Source organism: Dermacentor silvarum, chromosome 5 (assembly GCF_013339745.2).
Source record: "Dermacentor silvarum isolate Dsil-2018 chromosome 5, BIME_Dsil_1.4, whole genome shotgun sequence".
Taxonomy (NCBI): Eukaryota; Metazoa; Arthropoda; class Arachnida; order Ixodida; family Ixodidae; genus Dermacentor; species Dermacentor silvarum.
This window is the reverse complement of record NC_051158.1, coordinates 116,997,497-117,014,681: the sequence shown is the minus strand read 5'-3', so window position 1 is coordinate 117,014,681 and position 17,185 is coordinate 116,997,497. Positions and strand designations below refer to the sequence as shown.

General features: G+C 46.0%; 1 protein-coding gene and 1 long non-coding RNA gene across 2 annotated transcripts in view; one reads left to right on the top strand and one right to left on the bottom strand.

Annotated features, from left to right (window-relative positions):
- LOC125945969 (evasin P1181-like) overlaps positions 1-17,185 on the bottom strand; it is a 329,927-nt gene that overhangs the window by 193,441 nt on the left and 119,301 nt on the right. The gene's annotated exons all lie outside the window — the stretch shown is intronic.
- On the top strand, positions 1,623-16,220 carry LOC125945970 (uncharacterized). Its single transcript, XR_007467278.1, has 3 exons — positions 1,623-1,706; positions 6,169-6,294; positions 16,113-16,220. It is a non-coding gene; the product is annotated as an uncharacterized LOC125945970 (long non-coding RNA).

The window sequence follows — 17,185 nt, the reverse complement described above, 5'->3', positions numbered from 1 at the left end:
ACACAAGGAGGAAACGTGCACACACAGCATGTTCAGTGTGGTGTATGTCCACTTATGTGCATTGATTTCTGCCCCATTTCAAGCTATATCTGATGTGAGTTAGCCATGTTGTAATGTACAACTTGGTATAACTTATTTCAATAAAACAAACAATTTTCTCATTTGCTGGTGATATACACCCGCATCATCATTTACAAAACAAGTTTTGCACCTGCTGATACGAAGCAAGATAAAGCTGAACAAGTTCGTACGGATTCATGGTACAGGCATGCAAGCATAGAAGACATGGACACAAGAAGAACAAAAAAAGGTGTTTCTGTCTTCCTTTCTGTTCTTTTTGTGTGTTTTATGTGCATATATTTCCTCACTACGGTCTGTCCGTTTTTAATTAGGAAAGTACGGTGCTCAATTTACAGAATTTCCGTTCTACGGAGCTCACCGTTTTGTATTTGGAAAATACAGACAATTCCGTGATCACAACTACGGAAATAACCATTTTTCATTCGACGGAAATCACCGTTTACCATTCGACGGAACTCTCCGTTTTCCATTCGACGGAAATCACCGTTTTCCATTTGACGGAACTCTCCGTTTTCCATTCAACGGAAAAAAATTTTACAGACTATCCGTTTGACGGAAACGCTGTTTTTCATTTACGGAAAAGTGTCCGGCAACGTTTTACCTTCAACTTTCACCGTAAACTGAAGAAATTTTTTTTTACAGTGTAGTTCGCTCCATTCGTGCTCTTTGTTCCCGGCTCATTAGCAGCCTCTGGTACTCTCGCCGATTTCGCAGCGGTTCACAGTGCACGGAAGAATGTGTTGGAAATTGTACTATTACGTTCATCGGCAATTTAACAGTGTTTATGCCGGAAGGACAGTTCGTGCAGTCGATGCCGCCGGACCTGACACGAAGGAGCGTTTGCCGAGTATGTCTCGAAAAGTAAGTCCGGCGCTTGGCGCATTTTTATAGTTCGTGTAGTGTGCCTTGTTAGGCGGAGCACAAGATGATTAGTACAGCGACAAAAAATATAAAATTGATTTTCTAATGTTTGTTATTAATGCCGTAGTACACATTTAGCAAAACGTTTTATGAAAATTACCCTCAAACAAGTATAGGATGTTGCCAGGAGCTTCATATATTGTTTCTTTGCTTTCTGTTATGAAATACACTAGCGCCGAGTATCGTTTAGTCTGAACGGGCAAAAAAATTGATGCCGCGAATGTCACTGCTTCTGCACGTAATTTCTCAGCAAGAAATGGTATATGTGGTGAAGTACGTTGACGTGTTGTCTTCCCAGCTAACATCTGCGCGAGACGGCACCGGATTGCTCTGTCTGACTCATGAGCACATTTTAGCTTGTATGCAAATTTTTCTGCTTATATATTGTCAAGACAACCTTTGTTTCTTGTGTTGAGTGTTCTGTATGTCTTCATCCATTTGACAGGTTAAATAACTGCCCGTGATGTCAGAATGAGATATTTGCACAACCATGTTTCTGGCTGAGGTCTTTTCAAAATTTAACGCGGTGTTGTTAAATCACAAGTTTGCAGTTTCAGGAGTGATTGTAATAAACTGAACATTTCTTATTGTTTAGGGATGTCACGATTTCGTGAGACGGAGGAATCTCTGCACCACATGGGAGCCGGTGGCAAAATGCAGTCTGAGCAGCCCGACAAGGAATCTGATCTGCTTGCTTTGACAAGGTGTGTACAAAACAGTCACTGCCACTTATGAGTTCTAGGTTCTGTTGGTATAATTCGTACGTGCCATCGGTCCTTAATCTTTTGGTGAGATTTACGAATTTGGACTCGTTCTACAATTTTACTATTGTTGCATTGAGTGATGAGAAGGAAATTCTATTGGGAATATGTTGTAAGAATCTTGAAAAATGGGGTGGTATGAGATTGCAAAATTGCATCTAAAACAATAAATTGTGATGGCACTTGTGCTGCTTTATTAGCAATGCAAAATCCCTAACGAGTATACCGGAGGGGCACTTCTTACCAAGCCCGATTCAGATCAAAATTGGCTACTGCAATTAGCTTCCTCGCGCAGCTTGCACAAAAGAGCCAATCACAAGTGAGAAATTCGATCCGGATTGGGCTTGATCGCAATGAAAAGTGCACTGTATGACACCCGTATTAGACGAGCTTATTGAGATAAGTTCGTAAAGCCGGCTAAATCGGCAACAGCAAGAGCGCTGTAAAAAGCACACTGGTCTAAAAACAATGTTGTCAGTTTCTGCTGTTCCAAGTTAATGGTTAATAATGTGTCTCTATTGAACAATGTAGGCGCTGAGAGAAAACTTTAAGAAAATACATGCTTACTTTCCAACACAGCATTGTGTCTAGGATTTTTGCAAAATATAAAGTTCACAGGCTGGCAGGTTTGGCATAACGTACAACACTTTTGCTTTAGAAGCCATATTCATAACTTCCAGTGTCGACATAATATTCGAGTTCTACTTGAACTGTATATTTTAAAATATCGCCTACCTTCAGTTTAATCATTATACCTAAGTAGCCTCCTCTGAGTCAAGTATAATTATGGGCTTGAGTAGATATGCATGATATGCTACTTACTGACTGTATAGTGACGTATTTTTTTAGGAACTGTTTTGAGGCACACATATCCTTTTATGTCTTGTTATGAGTTGCCCGACGAAAGCAGAAGGGTATTGCAAGTTATTGCATATATTACTGCACTTAATTCCTTACATACATGCCTGCACAGATTCTGTGTTCCTAGATTTATTTCTCTAAGTAGTCAAAAATCACGTATTACACTTTTTTTACTCTTTTTTTTTGGGGCGGGGGCGGCTGTTCATTGATTCCCATTCCTAAAGGGATGTTGAAAGAAAAAATCACGAAAGGTGGCTTGAAAGTGTTTGAATTTTCTGTTTAACCTCTTATTATTTATTCTTTTAAAGCACTACCAGCATGAACACGTTTCTGTTCACTTTTATAAGCTAACTGCCAGATAAGAAACCACAGTGTGAAAGAGTATTTATTTCTTTTTTTTACTTGTTTTATGGTATGTTCTTTATTTGGCTCACAATGTTCTACCTACCACCTTATGCAGTACTCCAGCTGGAGCCTATGAGGTATGTTTATAAATGAATAAGTAAATTCCTGAAGCTTGCAACAAACCATGAAGCATAACATTTAAATGTAGTCAGTTCATAATACATCCCTAGAGCAGCATAGCATCAAGCTTGAAGCTGATCTCTGATGTCCCATAAATTGCAGGTTTGATAATGTGGTATCACAAACTGCTGGTTACGCATGTCAGTCAGCCTGGTGCAGTGGTCGCAGGTGAGAGTGTAACCGAAAGCTGGGTATGCTTTGCCCTTCCGCATTTGACATGGGAGGGAGCTTGAACTCTGCTATTGCTTCTCTTATAGTTGGGACCATCTCTCTCACCTTCTTATTATTCTGTCAACTTGCTAATATGCACTTCTACAAGCTTAGTTATGATGTTGACTGCTGAACTTGGATGATGTGCGTTTCAATAGTTAGTGGGACCCTCAAAACCATGCTGTACTTTGTGTGCATTTCAAATGGTCAATTTGAAATATGCGATTGTCTGACATTCTCAGGGAAACAAGGTTTTTGTTCTGAATAAGGCATAGGCTGCTTCCCGAAAGAGTACCAGAAACAATACTTTCTCACCTAACAAAAGTGTTTAGGCACGCCGTGCTCAGGCCATGCTGACCTACAATAATTAGATCATAATGTGCTATACGACCGTTACATGTTATTAAAAGTGGCAGACAAAAGTCATAATGCACTTGAATTTCACTGTTAAAATGTGTGTGGCTACCTAACATTTAGCCTTAGCCCCTTTGGCGCAGACACCATTAGTGCAAAAGGGGCGTATGTCATTACCAAGGTTTTGGGATAAGTACAGACTGAATAAGCACTTGTCAAGATTTTGAGTAGTACTGCCCAAAGTGTGATTTTATTTTTATTTTTTCATTTAGACCATGGAGTCACACTTCTCTTAAGCCTGTGCAGATACGCCACGCTAGGCGAGCCCCATTCATTTCTCCCTTTACAGTGAATCCTGTTTTCCAGTTTCATGTTGCATGACATACAAAGGCACTTTAAGCAAGGCCAAAAATAAGTGGTTTGAATGTGTACAAAATGACTCCGGACACATTTTTTTGTTTGGAGACAGTTTAAACGCATCATGTACTTTTGCTTTTTGTGTTAGTTTTGTGATGAGAGGTTATTTATTGCAAAAAGAAAATGAAGGTCAAAGTGGCATTTCCTGCCAAATTTTGTGGCGAAACATCGTACGTTGGAGGACATCATGCATTCCAGAGTATTTTCGTATATTTTGGCTGTTGCGGTTCAGTACACTTGCTCCAAAATTGCTAAGTTCAGTTCTTGCCTCTTTTAGAATGCAATATAGTCAATTTTTGCCAAAAACAAATTAACTAGGCCTTAGCAGACAGCCAGCAGGTGTGGGAACTTTATTGTGGTTTCACCGCCTGTATATCGTTCTTGTGTATTTTCTAGCTTATCAAGCCTCTACTTTTAGATAACTGCAGTCTTTCTGGGTTTGCGGAAGAGTAATTCAATAATGCATCTCAAATAATTATTTTTCCCTTAAGTGTCCCTTTAAAGTTTTGTCTGATTGATGTGGCATGAGACAACACTGCCCGAAAGTTATCCTGCATGTCAGCAGTTGTGTTGCCATGTAATCACCAGTATTGTCTTTGAGGTGCTCAGAGATGTCACTGCACTTACTCTTCATTACCAAAGGCCCTAAGAAGCCATAAAGAGGATCTGTTTGAAATGTCCTGCAATAAGTTATATCATACTGTATTCACTGGGGCTCTGTTAAATGCTTGCAGTAGAAAAGCAATGTCTTCTCCAAAACATGCATAGTGTGTTGGGAATTTGTCAACGATTCTTTTTACCTCAACAGTCATGGAAATATTGATTTACCGTGTTCACTGGCAGATTTATATCAAGCCTGATCTCTGTAGCTGACTAGACTTTTTTATTACACAAAAATTAAGCTGGTTTTCAATAATACCACCTTTTCACAGTACTGAAGCACCAGTTTGCAAAAATACTAGAATAAGTCTAACTCTACTTTTTGTAAAAGCAAGCTGTTGTCTTACACAGCAACTTCAGTGAGTTTTTTAAGCGCGGCAGGCTTAGGATGTTGGTTGAAAATTAAGTTGCTTAAAGACGTGTTGCATCAGAGAGCATGTTTTCTTTTATCTATTGTAGCATTATCTGGTCTCTTATGCTCCTTTTCATGCTATTCACAGTGCACACTTTCTAAGGAGAAAAGGGACAGGCAGATGGTGGCATTCACAGCTCACACATTCCAAGGCACTAAGGGACACACAGTGTCAAAGAGGACAGTTATTTTTCACTGTCTGCCTGTCGCTTATTCTTTTGGCATGTGTGTGCCATGAACACCATCAAAATAAATTGTTACCAACTTGCTCAAGCTTCAGCTCTTGCGCTTGGTGTTTTTGTCACAAAATGCCCATATGGCAGTAGTAGTGTTGCTGATATTTGCGTGTATGAAAAGGGGATGCTTACTTGATTGCAGAACAATTTGATTGGTTCTACACATGGTACTGAACTTACCAATGTCATTGTGCCCTTGTGTCCTTGTGCAGATGCTTAAAGCTTGTCTTCTGTTGACAAAAATTGGGCTCAAGCCGTAGGAGGATAGTTGTCAAAGTGTAATGAAAGCCTCCTGGTAGACATGCTGAGTTATGCTGCTGGGGACACTTATTGGTTAGCCCTATTGGGTAATGCTGCTAGGCTTATGGGTGCTTTAACATTGCAGTGCCTGCAGAATGCATGTCGTGCTATGGTATCATAATTGGCCCACCAAGTGACCACCTTTGCTCACACTATGTGGCTGTCTGGCCTACTTTACTTAACCTCACTGCCACCTATAAACAAGGAGGAGGAGGGAGGCAAAAAAAGGGATCTTCAATTAATTTTCTTGCATAGATGGCTCATGCATCATATTTTTCTTATAGTGCAGGATTTGTTACTCAAAGTGAAGCTTGCTATATGGAGAATATCTACATTTTTTAATATGTATACCGATCAAGGATTGATTTGTTCACGGTGTCACTTTTTATATTATACTCACGTGACACTAAGCTCACTTGTATTAATGCAGGTATGGCTGGGCCTGCAGAGAAAGTGTAAGCAGACTGTGCTGTGTTGCTGATCAGTGCTGATCTCCACGCCTGAGTTGGTCCCACAACATCCAGGCACCAGCGTGCTTTGCTTCATCATTGACAAGGTAATATGATATGGAGAGCTTGCACCTGGATATCAGTTTTGAGCTTGAGTTTTGAGAAATATGTTGAGATAGAAGACACAAGGGTTGACCTTGGTGATAGATACACGTGTTTTTTTTAAAGTGCTCTTTTTGAAATATTCTTCGTGGACCTATTTTCAGCAAATGTTTACATTCCTTAATTGCAAACTGCCATGGAGCTGGTTTATGCCTTAAACTAGCACTCTTTCACCAAGAAAAAGCCTTATTTAGCATAAAATTCATAGGATAGGCAAGGAGGTGACAGGACAGAACACTACTAACACCATCCAATTTTACTGCTTGCACAGCAATATAAAGTGAGAGTTGAAAGGACGAGGTTTGGGTTTGTGTTCGTTGGTTCTATGGGTTTTGGAGCCCCACACAGCTTCTTTGCTAGGCAGACAAGCTTGTGGGATGTGCTTCTGAAATTTGTACAGCACACTGACAGTGCAGGTGCGGGCCTCATCTTCGGAAGGAAGTGCACTGACGGCACCATTCACGGCGCAGATGACTCTCATAGAATCAGGCAAGGCACCAGTGTTGATGTTTGTTCCCTTGCCCAAAACAGCATGTTTAGGTTCGGTGTAGTTGTAAGAAGACAAGTTAAACATTACTTTCATGGTTTGAGTGGCGGCAGTTTTCTTAGAGCACTGAATTTCTTTTCTTGCAACTGCCTGCCCTGGTGTTTCCTTAGCGTCGGCATGAAGTTGGCATGGAGTTACGCATCCGGGAATTCGTGAACAATGACCCTTTAGTTGACACTTTGCGAAGAATACATCGGCTTCCAAGCCCTTCATTTTCTGTTGGCATACTTTTATTGTACTGTTAGCAATTTCTTCTCGGCTTGCTGAATTATCCTGAGGCCCCACACTGACACTACTGATGTCTTCAATTGAAGACTTTTCAGGATAAGACTCCTGGCTTTGCAAGTGCGGTTTAAAAAAAAGGTGGCACTTACAGGTGGCTATTCAAGACCTGAGTGAAATGAACCGGCAAGTCTTGGTTACATCTTGTGTGTAGTCCTGTTGGAGTTAAACGTTTTACGAAAAATTGTATCGTCACTAACACGATGATAAGCACTTGGTCATTCACCACAACTTCATAGTTGTTACCTGGCTAAATGAATTTTCGTCGAACCCTTCATAATACCTTCTACAAAACTTATGTACAAAACATTGTTACCAAGACTTACTGGTTCGTCTCACTCGCGTCCAGAATAGAAATCTGTAAGTGCCACCTTTCCTGCAAATAACCTTATCCTGAAAAGTCTACACTTGAAAGCATCGGTAGTGTCAGCGTGGGGCCTCGAGATAATTCGGCCAGCTGGGAAGAAATTACTGGCAGCAAGAGTTCAAGAGTGCTGACAGAAAATCAAGAGCGTGTGAACTAGAGCAGACCATTATTCGGGTCTTCTGGGACATACAGCTGAATGTCAATTTCACAGCGAGACTAACGGACCACCTATGCGGGCAGTCACAAGAAAGCTTGATGTATTATAACCAAAACAGCCTGTTCAAACCAGGAAGTTATCTTGAGCTTGTCTTCCTACAAGCCCACTAAACCTGAAACTGCCATTCTGCGCAAAAGACAACTTCAACACTGGCACTTCACCCAACACTGACGAAAGTAAGCTGCATCGTGTAACGTGCCAGCAGTAAGCTTTCTGAAGCAGGAGAAGGGCCCACGAGCTTACCTTCCATGGTGTAATCCAGGAACCTGTCTCGGCTCCAGAAAGGTAGCTTTTTTGGCTTGGCTTGGGTCAATGACCATAAAATTATCATTACCAAACAGAACGCATTAACAGTTGCAGACTCAGGGTAATGTCTTTACTTGCTTGATTTTGTGGACAAAAACTGATGAAAGGGTGCCAAATGTGACTAGTTATCCTGTCCAGGAGTCCGTGATTTCAAGAAGTTTGACAATCATTTCATTGGCTAACAATCGCAAAGCATACTTGTGCTGTCATTTGAAACAAAACCATGCACTTTAAGGAACGGTGACAATTTCTTTAGGTGTGGGGAGCACCTGCACTGCATATATGATTTTGGTTAAAAAGAAAGTAAGGCGGAATGGGCCATATAAAATTAATTACAATAATTTTGGCATAAGTAGATTTTTGCTCAAACCATCTGAAAGTTTCTTGTTTTAGAAAGTATTAAATTTTGTTAAACGTAGCTGCTGTCAGATGATTCTATATAAGCATTTGGCCTTATGCAGTACTATTTGCTTTAAATAAAATTTTTGGGTTTTATTTGTCAAAACCTCAATATGATTGCTGAACGACATACTGTAGGGCAAAGGCACAAATACACAGATGATATACGAAAACATGTCACAGGTGCTGCTGATAACTTAATTCGAAACACAACAGGATACTGTATATATACTCTTCCGAATGCACAGGCGCACTAGCCACTTCGGAAGACAACAGAGGGCGATTATCCGTGCTAACACAATCATTTTGAAGATCTAAAGAAAGCAAGTTCCACGACGTACAAAACAACAGAGGTCTGACTTACACAAGCACTACTTTTTATGTAAAACGCTTTGAGTAGCTTACATGCAATTTTATCTTTACTTCTGCCTGGGATCTTCACATCATAAAATCTCGCACGACAAGGGCAGGCTTTTTATTGCTGATAGATGCGCATTCAAGTCTGTCGTCATGTTTTTAGCATGCTCCCTCATTCAATCATTGATGCAGCATCCAGTTTGTCCTACATAGGACTTTCCACTAGGCAGTGGGATTTCATAAACCACACCGGGACCACATTGCCCGTAAGGTGTTACATGTTGTACTTAGCAGCTTACCTTAGATCTGCCCATTATGCGGGGACACGTTCGCGCCAGCCTATTGGGAACAGAGAACAATAGAGGCACTCCATGCCTGTTCGCCACTTTCTTTAAATTGTGGCTGAACTTATGCACATACGGTACAACTTGCGGTCTTGGGCCACTCGGCTCACCAGCTCTGGCCTCATTCACCAGTGTGCCCGCTTTTGTAGTGTTCTCTTATCCCAATATGCTGGCCCAACTGTGTCCCCGCATAATGGGCAGATCTAAGGTAGGCTGCCAAGTACAACACGTCAAACCTTACTGGCGATGTGCTACCAGAGGTGTTTATGAAATCCCACTGTCTTGTGGAAAGTCCTATGTAGGACAAACTGGCCGCTGCATCAATGATCGAATCATGGAGCATGCTAACAACACGACTAAAGACTTGAATGCGCATCTTTCAGCACACTGTAAAGCCTGTCCTTGTCGTGCGAGATTTCATGATGGGAAGATCCTGGGCAGAACTAAAGATAAAACAGCACGTGAGCTGTTGGAAGCATTTTACATAAAAGAAAAAAAAGTAGTGCTTGTGAAAGTTGACCTATATTGTTTTCATGATGTGGAACTTGCTTTCTTTAGATCTTCAAAATGATCGTGTTAGCCCTGATAATCGCCCTCTGTGCTCTGCCCGAAGTGGCTGGTGCACCTGCACGTTGTGAGGAGTACATATTGTCACGAGCCTCTAGAAGTGGACTTGAAGGTTTAATAACCCGTAGAGCAGCTGGCTCTCGGAAGACGCGACCGTCGGGGCTGGCTCGAGCAGAGAAGGGGGCGCGCGGTCTTCTTTCTTCTCTTGGGCTCGACCCACTCTTGCCCTCGACCCACTACCTACAGGTGGCAATATCCCCCCTTCCGAACAAAAGCATCGCCTCGATGCTAAAAAAAAATAGGCGTAGAAGACAACGAAGAAGAAGGCAGGCAAAGCGAAAGTACACAAAAAAAGTAGCCGTCACGCCGGCACAGTCAATGAACGAAGAAGCAATCTCCCAAAGATAAATGAAAAGTAGAAACAAAGAAGGGAATGAGAGCACAAAAAAACGAAAACAAAAAAAAGTTACGGACGCGCAATGTACGGCTTCATGCGCACAACATGAACTACGTCTGAGCTCGGTTGTCTTTGTGTCCTACTCCGTGTCTGCGATGATGTGTCCGGAACAACTTCGTAGTTTACGTCACTGACGCGGCGGAGCACTTTATACGTACCGAAATACCGGCTCAGCAGTTTTTCACAGAGACCACGGCGGCGAACGGGGGTCCACACCCAAACTTGGTCCCCGGGGTTGTAGGACACGTCCCTGTGGCGGATGTTGTAGCGTCGTGCGTCTGCCTGCTGCTGCTGGCCGATATGCAGCCGCGCGAGCTGCCGGGCTTCCTCAGCACGCTCTGCAAATTCCTCGGCGTCAGTTGTCAATAGGTCAGCGTCTTGACACGGTAGCATAGCGTCCAGCATCGTCTGGACTTCGCGACCGTAGAGAAGGCGAAAGGGCGTGAAGCGCGTCGTCTCTTGCACGGCGGTGTTATACGCGAAGGTCACGTAAGGCAAGATCCGATCCCACGTTTTGTGTTGAACGTCGATGTACATTGCGAGCATGTCTGTGACCGTCTTATTCAGTCGCTCGGTAAGTCCGTTGGTCTGCGGATGGTACGCGGTCGTCTTGCGATGCCTGGTGTTGCTCAATTCAAAAACCTCGTCCATAAGCTGCGCTGTGAATGCTGTCCCTCTGTCAGTTATTACAGTGGAGGGAGCACCGTGACGCAAGACGATGTGGCGCATGAAGAAGTGCGCTACCTCTGAGGCCGTGGCTCGTGGGATCGCCTGCGTCTCAGCATAGCGTGTTAAATAATCAGTCGCGACGATCACCCATTTGTTGCCGTCGGCAGAGAGAGGAAACGGTCCGAGAATGTCCATGCCGACTTGGTCGAAAGGCGTGTGAGGTGCTTCAATTGGCTGAAGTAAGCCAGCCGGTTTAACGGATGGTGTCTTGCGGCGCTGGCATTCACGACAGCCTTTAACGTACTGTTTGACGCTTGCCGAAAGCCCGGGCCAATAGTACATTTCGCTTACTCTAGCGAGTGTTCGTGAAAAGCCTAAATGACCAGATGTCGGTTCGTCATGGCAAGCGAAGAGGACGTCGTCGCGCATGTCCCTTGGAACCACCAGGAGGTAAGCACGGCTGGTCGAACGAGCATTCTTCTTATACAGCACGTTATCTCGCAGACAGAAGGACGTCAGCGAGCGGGACAGATGGCGTGGTATGGTTGTGTCGCGACCCTCTAAATGATCGATGATCGGTTGATTCTCAGCGTCGTCACGCTGCCGTCTGCTCAAGTCCGACGAACTAATTGCACCCAGGAAGCCGTCATCATCCTCTGTGTCCTCACTGGCAGGATCAATGGGTGCGCGGGACAGCGTGTCAGCGTCTTCATGCTTACGGCCAGACTTATAAATGATGGTGATGTCAAATTCCTGTAGCCGCAAGCTCCACCGTGCCAGTCGTCCTGAAGGGTCGCGCATGCTTGCCAACCAACAGAGGGCATGGTGGTCCGTCACTACTTTGAAGGGACGACCATAGAGATAGGGGCGAAACTTGATGATCGCCCACACGACCGCGAGGCACTCCTTCTCCGTAGTCGAATAATTCGCCTCGGCACGGTTCAGGGAGCGGCTGGCATACGCTATAACTCTTTCCACTCCATCTTGAAGCTGGACGAGCACTGCGCCAAGGCCAATGCTACTGGCGTCGGTATGCACCTCAGTATCAGCATCATCGTCAAAATGTGCAAGGACGGGTGCTGACTGAAGGCGCTGTCGTAATTCAGCAAAAGCCGCCTGTTGCTCATTATGCCACACAAATGGCGTATCGTCTCTTGTAAGGCGTGTCAGGGGTTCCGCTATCTTCGAAAAGCCATTAATAAACCGGCGATAGTAGGCGCACAAACCCAGGAAGCGCCGGATGGCCTTCTTATCGGCAGGAGCTGGAAACGCGGCCACAGCGGCAAGCTTGTCTGGATCGGGTCGGACCCCTTTAGCGCTTACTACATGACCGAGGAACTTGAGCTCTTCGTAACCAAAGTGGCACTTTTCGGGCTTAAGTGTGAGGTCTGCCGATCGGATGGCTTCTAGCACACTCCGTAGGCGGTGAAGATGCTGCTCGAACGTTTCAGAGAAGATGACCACATCATCCAGGTACACAAGACAGGCCTGCCACTTCAGTCCAGTAAGGACAGTGTCCATCATTCGCTGGAAAGTAGCCGGGGCTGAACACAAGCCAAAAGGAAGCACTCGAAATTCATAGAGCCCATCTGGAGTCACAAAGGCTGTTTTCTCGCGGTCGCGTTCGTCTACCTCGATTTGCCAGTACCCGCTTTTTAAATCGAGAGAAGAAAAGTACTGGGCGCGCCGTAGTCGATCTAACGAGTCGTCGATACGCGGCAGCGGGTACACGTCCTTTTTAGTCACGTTGTTGAGCTTGCGGTAGTCGACACAGAAGCGTAGCGTTCCGTCTTTCTTTTTGACAAGAACGACCGGAGATGACCACGGGCTGTTGGAAGGTTCGATGACGCCATCGTCAAGCATCTCCTTGACTTGCGTACGTATGGCTTGGCGTTCTCTTGCCGACACGCGGTAAGGCTGCTGGTGTATCGGGCGTGCGTCTTCGTACGTGATGATCCTGTGTTTAGTGATGGAAGTCTGGCGTACCTTGGAAGAATTTGCGAAGCAGGTCCTGAATTCAAGCAAGAGCTTGCGCAGTGCTGTCTGCCTATCGGTGGACAGTTCAGAATTGATGTCAAAATGTCCCAGAGACGTGTCTGCTGTCTCCACTACTTCTGACGTAAAACAGTTGTTAACGTCTGCTATTGCGTCTGCAAACGCTAACGAAGTGCCGCGGAACAGATGTCGGTGCTCGTAGCTAAAGTTGGTAACAAGCAATTGCGAATGACCAGAACGAATCTGTATAACACTGCGAGCTACACAAACACCTTGTTTCAGTAGGTGTTCCAAGTTACTTTCGGCCACCGCTTCGCCATCGCGTAAGCCACAGCATGTGACGTCGACGAGGACACTGGCACGTGGAGGAAGCGTTACACTGTCAGCAGAAACACGAAGTACGTCGTCGCGCCGTCGGCCGTCTTGCACGTCGATTGCTCGTTCGGCAGAGAAAGTGATACGACGCTCTTGCAGATTGATAATCACGCCGTACTCCTGCAGGAAGTCAACCCCAAGGATAACGTCGCGGGAGCATTCGCGTAAGACAAGGCAGCTCGCTACGAATGTAGATCCTTGAATCTCAACTCTAGTCGTGCAGGCGCCCAGCGGAGTAACGATGTGGCCGCCAGCCGTCCGAATCTGCGAGTTATGCCAGGGCGTGATCACTTTCTTCAGCTGCGTTGCTATTTTGCCGCTTAGTATCGTGTAGTCTGCGCCGGTGTCCACTAAAGCACTAACGGCATAACCGTCAACAGTAACTGGTATATCGAGCGAAAGCCGGTTGTCCCGTTCAGTTGCAGGTGGTGTCGGGTTTGTATCTTTCCGTAACTGCGTCCGTCGGGGGTCTTCAGCGCTTCGACCGTCAGCGACCTCGCCCCCAAAGATCGCCTCAGTTAGTTTTCCCGGCGGGGACTGGTCGACCGCTCGGGAGAATACCGCTGGGGCGGAGGTGAAAAGCGTCTCGGAGACGGCGAACGCGACTGCCGCCTGGCAGGCGGTGGCAAGCGCTGCTGGGACAGGTATTCCTGAATGTCCCTGGGTCGTTGGCCGTATCTGGGCGGCGGCGAGTATGCGGAAAAGCCGCGAATCCCAAGGCGCCGGTATGGGCACTGGCGGTACAAGTGGTCAGCTTCACCGCAGTGGAAGCACAGAGGCCGATAATCGGGTGTGCGCCAAACATCCGACTTCCGAGGGGGCGGGCGTCTATCGTCGACGTAGTGAACCGCTTGCTCCGTACGATGGGCAAATGGAGCGGCATGAACAACGGGCGGCGGCGTGTACCCAGCGTCGTAGTACGGTATCGGCTGCACCGACTGAACTGACACCGTAGGAGGAGCACGAACGAATAGCGGCGGCGAGGAAGCAGGGCGCTTCAGGGCTTCCGCGTAGGTCGCACGGGGGTATTCAGGAGGTACTGCCGCAGCGTTAGCAGGAGGCAAGGTATCACGAAGCGCCTGGTGCAGTTCGTCCTTGATAATGCTCGCTATGGAGCTTACCGTAGGTTGCGGTGTTACAGCGGCCTTTTGCAACTCTTCACGCACTACAGAGCGGATGAGTTCTCGCAGTGAGTCGCCGTTGCTTCCTATGGCCGTGAAAATGTCAGCAGCAGACATGGTGTTCGCTTGCCGCTCATACAAGTTCGAGCGATGCAGAAGCATCTTTTCCATGGTTACGGCCTCGGACAGGAACTCCGCGACCGTCTTCGGAGGGCTCCGTATGAGGCCAGCGAAGAGTTGCTCCTTGACCCCGCGCATCAGATGACGTAACTTCTTCTCCTCCGTCATTCTTGGATCCGCTCGTCGGAAGAGGCGCGTCATGTCTTCGACATACGTGGTCACCGTTTCGTTTGGCAACTGGACACGGGCCTGAATCGCGCGTTCCGCTCGTTCGTGGCGATCAGAACTGGTGTAGGTCTCCAGGAGCTGACGACAAAACTCGCGCCACGACGGCAGTTGCCCGTCGCGGTTCTGAAACCACGTACGCGCGCCATCCTCCAGATAGAAGTAGACGTGTCTGAGTTTTTCCGTGTCGTTCCATTCGTTTACGGAGGCCACGCGCTCGTATTCGACCATCCAGTCTTCGACGTCTTCGAACACTGTGCCATGAAACGTCTTTGGGATCCGTGGGCTCTCAAGTGTGTAACGGTTCGACATCGTGCTTCCCGTACCGGTTGGGGCGGTTTGAAGGGAGGCGCTGGTCATACCGGTCGATGTGGTGGGAACCGTAGCACCGACGACTTCTGGGGACAGTCCCCTGATCCTGCGGCTGGCCCGATGCACGGGAGTGTCGACAGGCACTGGATTTGTAGCGCGGATCCTTGGAGGGGTCTGCAACATCCGTGAGGACGCTTACCCAGCACCTCCACCAGTTTGTCACGAGCCTCTAGAAGTGGACTTGAAGGTTTAATAACCCGTAGAGCAGCTGGCTCTCGGAAGACGCGACCGTCGGGGCTGGCTCGAGCAGAGAAGGGGGCGCGCGGTCTTCTTTCTTCTCTTGGGCCCGACCCACTCTTGCCCTCGACCCACTACCTACAGGTGGCAATATACTGTATCTCGCTGTGCTTCAAATAAAGTTGTTAGTAGCGCCTGTGACGTGTGTCTGTGTATCTTCTGTGTATTTGTGCCTTTGCGCTATGTCGTTCAGCAAACAGCAACTTGCCTAACACCAAGTCCTTCTGCACAATATGGGGGACACTGTAGTGGGGAACTCTGGATTAACTTTGAACACCGGGGGTATGTGCCCAATGCTTATGGGGGTGTTGTTGCACTTTGCTGCCATCAAAATGTGGCCGTTGTGCATGGGATTTTATCATGCGCCATTCGGCTTAGCAGTGCAATGCCAAAGCCACTACGCCACCACTATTTTTTGTTTTGCTGGCAGAATAGCAGTTTCCAAGTAATTTAATTAGCTCGACCTGTTGATGCTGCTCTCTGAAAGTAGATTTTATGCATGTTACTTATGTTGCTTCAGTACTAGTAATTATTATTACTCAAATAATGCCTTTTTTACTGTAATAACACTTGTTTCAGTGATCTGCTAATGTAACAAGTTATTCTACGACACTATAATGCACGTTTCCTTAGGAGTCATAAGCATTGCAGGAAACCACTTATTTTCAATAAATTTTGTTCAGTATCGCATGTTCTGAATGCTAAAGCATTCTTACCTGTGTGAATGTCAGCTAAACTGCTTTTGCCTATGTGTTATCTTATTGCATGTGTGAAAAAAGAACTGTTGGCTTTTGTTTATTTTTCAGGTGCGCGGCAAGCTCTCACTCAAGCAACACATTCCAGTGGTCTTCTGTCAACAGACTGGGTGTATTGAAGTACCATTACAAGGTCCAATAAACAACGCTTGCGAGATGTGTGACGTGCTCTTGGTTAAAATCGGAGGACTTCACTATTAATGTAAGCTTGAATAGGTGTGCTGAAGAACCTGTGTAACGTGTACTTGTTTATTAACAAGTACAAACCATTACCTCACCTGACATTTTTTTTCACCTCAACATAACTCTTTACTGTAGATTTCTGAACAAACCATTACAGCGACACAACACTGCAGTAAGGTCAGCACAAGTGTTCATGCATGAACACTTGTATTTACAAGAATTGTATTTGCATTATTATACTAAATATGAATATGAGGTGCGTATCTTTTTCAGAATGCATACTCTCGCAGGTCGTACAAGCTCGTCACCTTGTACGCACTCAGCTCGTAGAAACGAACTCGTTCATAATGTACGAGAATCTCGTTCAGTGAAAAGAACGCGATCTCGTACACATGTGTGCGAGAAATGTACGCGATGATTGCTGCGTAGACTGTACGAGGTTCTCGTAGACTCAACGAGTTCTCCCAGACTGAACGAGTTTCTCGCACAGTCTACGGAGCAATAATCGCGTACACTATTTCTCGTACATTCTCGTTCACATTTTTTTCAATAGGGTAATAAGGAGGAAAGAGACGCTTAACTCTGCAGCCCTTGAGGGAGCACGGCGCAAAACGCGCGTTTGCTCCCCGTGAAAGCGCGCGTTCCTCGGGCCCTTTCACTCGCACATACAGCGTCCGGCGCGCGGCGACGATTTCATCGCCGTTGACAGCATACGGAATCTCACAGCGACGGCGCCGAGGACGGCAGAAATCCTCTTTGAGTGTCCATATAATTCCTATCACAATAAAACTTTGCGAGGCGCGAAGGTGGTAAAGACTTCAGACGCTGCTCGACGAGTGTCCCGTTCTGATCTCATCGAAAACCTCCGAGCCTCCCCCAGAGTCACCGCCAACAGTCACCAACACCGCGAGCGTTCGGTGTGAACGTGGGCAAAGCGCCGA